At 44.5% G+C, this 4,402-nt stretch overlaps 1 long non-coding RNA gene across 1 annotated transcript; it reads right to left on the reverse strand.

Annotated features, from left to right (window-relative positions):
• Positions 1 to 740: 740 nt before the first annotated feature.
• On the reverse strand, positions 741 to 4,016 carry LOC109489834. Its single transcript, XR_002142970.2, has 3 exons — positions 3,925 to 4,016; positions 3,532 to 3,592; positions 741 to 799 (listed from the first exon to the last, which is right to left on the reverse strand). It is a non-coding gene; the product is annotated as an uncharacterized LOC109489834 (long non-coding RNA).
• Between the last annotated feature and the right edge of the window lie 386 nt (positions 4,017 to 4,402).

A 4,402-nucleotide genomic window follows, 5' to 3' on the forward strand; every position in this document is an offset into this window, starting at 1 on the left:
CATCGAAGACCTCTGCTGTGTGAATATCACCAAGCCTCCCAACCTCGGTGGACGATGGCTCTCTCATTTATCGTTCAAAAAGAATAGTAAATAAACAGGCAGCCAGCATGTGTACTACACCAAGGATTCTTTGGGGCTGTGTGTGTCTACTGACCACCTTACCCTGATTTTGTTTTTGTTGAATTCTTTCTCTCCAATCTATGACTCATCTGTTTTGATTCTTGTCTCCTCCCTGTCCCACTTACCACACACTGAACACCCCATTCTTTCAGCCTCTCCAAGTAGTGCTAATGTGCTAGAAGACTTTTACTGAAGGTTGTGAGCAACCTACAGCAGAGAAAAATATAAGAATTGGGTCATTTTAATCTCATAGGCTATGTACACGGAACACCCCTGGGAAGGTACGTCACACGGAGGACCTGGAGTCAGGGGTGGTAAGAAGACTCCCGCTCATCCAACAAATTCTGATTGAGCACCTAATACGCACCAAGCATTGCTCTAGGTACATGAGATACATCAGTGAACAAAAAGACAGAAATCATTGTCGTTGTGGATTTTTTATTTGGTCAAGGAAGACAAAGAAAACACACACACACACACACACAAACCTCAATGATTTAGTATAATAAAAAAGATGTGTTGGGGCATCTGGGTGGCTCAGTCAGTTAAATGTCTGACTGTTGATTTCGGCTCGGGTCATGATCTCAGGGTCATGGGATCAGGTCCCACATTGGACTCCACACTGGGCGTGGAGCCTGCTTGGGATTCTCTCTCTTCCTCTCCCTCTGCCCCTCTCCCACTGAAAAAAAAAAAATGATGCGCCATGAAAAACAGAGCAAATAGAGCAGGTAGGGGAACTCAGAGGGTAGGGCAGGAGAGCTACAGCTTTAAACCAGTGGACAAGAAGGCCTAAGTGAGAAGGTAGCATTTGAGCAAAGGCTTGCAGGAGGTGAGAGAGTCATGAGGATCCATGCAAGAGCATGCCGGGGACAGGGAACAGCCACTGCAAAGGCCATGAAGCAGGAGCACGCCTGGTGTGTTAGAGAAATAACAAGGGACCAGTGCGGCTGCAGCAGAGTGAACAAGGGGGAGAAAGAGAGGTCAGCGGTCAGAAAGAAGGGCCTAAAAGGCCATGATCAGGACTTTGGGTTTTCTCTGAGTAGGATGGGGGGCCTGGGATGGGCACAGACTACAGGGAGACAAGTCATAGCATGGAACCCAGTTAGAAGGCGATTATGGCCATTGAGGAAAGAGGGAGATGCTGGCTCCCACCAAGCTGGTAGTAGATTCTGGATTTTTTTTTTAGACATACTTTATTTTTTAGAGTAGTTTTAGGTTCACAGCAAAACTGAGTGGAAATTACAGAGCGTGCCCATCAACCCTCTGCCCCCACACACGTACAACCGACTTCTCTGTCAACATCCTGTACCCCACGGGTACGTTGGTTATAACTGATGAACCTGCACTTACCCAACGCCCATAGTCTACATTAGGGTTCATTCTTGGTCTTGCGCATTTCATGGTGTACATTTTGACAAATACGTAACAACACATACCCACCATTACAGGGTCGCACATCACAGTTTCACCGCCCTAAAAACCTTCTGTGCTCTGCCTACTCATCCCTCCCTCTCCCCCAACCCCTGGCATCAGTGATCTTTTTACTGTCTCTGTAGTTTTGAATTTCCAGAATGTTGTATAATTGGAATCATACAGTATGTAGCCTTTCCAGATTGGCTTCTCTCACTTAGTAATATTCATTATGTTCCCTCCATGTCTTTTCATGGTTTGATAGCTCATTTATTTTTAGTGCTGAATAATGTTCCACTGTCTGGATGGACCACAGTTTATTTATCCATTCACCTATTGAAGGACATCTTGGTTGCTTCCAAGTTTCGCCATTATGAATAAAACAGCTATAAGCATTCATGTGCTCATTTGTGTGTGAACACAAGATTTTTAAAATTCATTTAGGTAAACACTAAGGAGCATTCTGGATTTATTTTGGTATCAGAATTTCCTAATGGATTAGGGAGTGTGAGAAAAATAGAGAAGGGGAAAGACCTTGGATAAAGCAGTTTGGAGGAAGAATCCAAATGTTAAATCTTGAACATGTTAACGGAGGAGGGTCATTAAATACCAAAGTGGAAAAAACAAGTAACCAGCTATTAACCAGCCTGAAGTCTGCGAGACACTTTTGATTGGGACATAAAGTAGGGAGTCATCGGTACGGAGATTAACTTAAAGCCAGAATATCAGACGTTATCACCAAGGAAGTGAGTACACAGGAGAATATCAAGGACTGAGCCCTTGGGCCCGCCATCCATATCAAGAAGAAGACAAGAAGAGAGGAATCACAAGGAACTGAGAAGCAACAAGCAGGGAACAGGAGACAAACCACAAGAATGGGAGGTTCCAGCATCCCACTGAAGAAAGTGTATCAAGGAGGAGGGAGGGATCAGCAGTGCAGATGCCAGGGATGGGTCTATTAAGATGGGAACTGAGAACTGACCATGGAGTCTGCAACATGGAGGTCAGTGATCTGACGTTGAACAAGAATTGTTGTGTAGAGGAGACAAAAGAAGGACTGGGGTAGATTTAAGACATGCATTGTCAGTGGGGTGATATCATTCCCCAGGGAGGGCAAATCGATTCTTGGGAGATGGAAAAAAGCCTTGTTCTTGTCATGTCCAGAGCACAGATAAACACACAGTACATAAACAACTACACAGGACGACTGTGGTAATAACAAGTCATGGGTGACAGGAGGCGGTTTAAAAAACGTCCAGAAAGACTCGTTGAAGGGGAGGAGAACAATGAAAAAAACAAGCGTGAGAAACAGTGGTTCAGGAGGAAATGTGAGGAAAAGCCTCAGAGGCAGAGAAGATAAACAACATTCCAATGAGTTTTGCCACAAAAGGGGTCACAGAAATGGGAGAGCATGGGTGGCCAAAGTGGGGTTAACGGAAGTACCTCTGAAATACTTAATAATGATAACATATATGTGGTGCTTATAATTTGCTTATTAGAGGCCAAACACTGTCCTTGACCGTTGACACAGACCGTGGTTGGCTGAAAATCAGTTCTTCCCCTCAACAACCCTGGGAGTGGGTCATTATCCAGGGTCTGTAGTTAGGGAGATGGAAGCTTGGGGGTGTTAGGGAACTCGCAGGATCTTGCAGCCAGGAAGAGTCAGACCTGAGATTTACACAAAGGCAGTCTGGCTCCTGAATCAACGTTTTAGATTTATCATAGGCCCTTTTATATTGTTTGACTTTGTTCTCTCTATTTCCTACACAATCACACATTGCCAAAAACAAATATTTGGCATTTTTTCCCCTAAAACCTATCAATCGTTCTCTTTTGTGGCAAATTCCTTTAGGGTGTGCACCTGTCTCCTTCGTCTTTGGGGGTCCTTCGTCACTCTGCTTCAGCTTCCCAAACCCTAATTCTTATGTCTTGATCTCCAGAGCAATTCACACTTGCCCATCCAAATTCAGCCAGGAAGAGGGGTGGAGGGGAGAGTCTTACCTTCTCAATCCGAAGAGTCCAACAAGAATCATCTAGGTGAATTCTTTCAAAAACGTTACTTCTAAAGGGGAATTTAAATTCAGTGAAATTAAAAACAGGGACTAAGAGCCTCCCCTAGAAAACAGAAAGGCAGCTAGGCGATTTTATTCGTTAGATTATACTTTTTCCCCACTACACAAGAATCTCCACTCACCCCCCCCCATCCCCTCCACTCACCCGCCCCTCACTGTGGCATTTCCTCCCACAGACAATGGCTTTATTAACATAGCCCAAAAGCAGTTTGGAGAAAATTCATGTTAAAAAATATATCCTTTGCCTTAATTAGAAGACTTTTTCAGAGAAAACTATATTTGAAGATGTTAACCTTAAAAACAAAACTGCCAGTTATTTTACCAGCAAACGATGGGTTCATTCAGGATAACAGAAAAGCGCAGTCCAAGACAAACAAGTTATGGGAAAAGCACGGGCAAGTCTGCAGAACAAAGCACAGAAACTTCTTTATAGAGGAAAGGGGGAGGGCGAGAGGGCGGTTGTTGTAAACAAAAAATCCATTGGAGTAAACTGGAAGTTGGAAGTATTGTGGCTTTTCATTGGCTGCGCAGTGACTGTCTCTCATTGGCTGGGCTGTTGCCAGGGGAGGAGGAGAGACTTTCTTCCTGGGAGGAAGTGCTGCGGTAGGGTGGTAAAGGAGTACCCAGGGCAAGGTCCCTATCTTCCTGGTGGGCCTGGTAGTTAGTGAGGAGAGTGGTAGGGCATGAGCAACCCCCCTGCTGGCCTCCTGACTCCATTGAGTGAGGTCTCCTATTATTAATTTTCACAAAGACTACATTATTTGCACAATCGCCTTAATTCTTCACTTAACAGGTTTATA

Source organism: Ailuropoda melanoleuca, chromosome 16 (assembly GCF_002007445.2).
Source record: "Ailuropoda melanoleuca isolate Jingjing chromosome 16, ASM200744v2, whole genome shotgun sequence".
In the NCBI taxonomy this organism is placed as follows: Eukaryota; Metazoa; Chordata; class Mammalia; order Carnivora; family Ursidae; genus Ailuropoda; species Ailuropoda melanoleuca.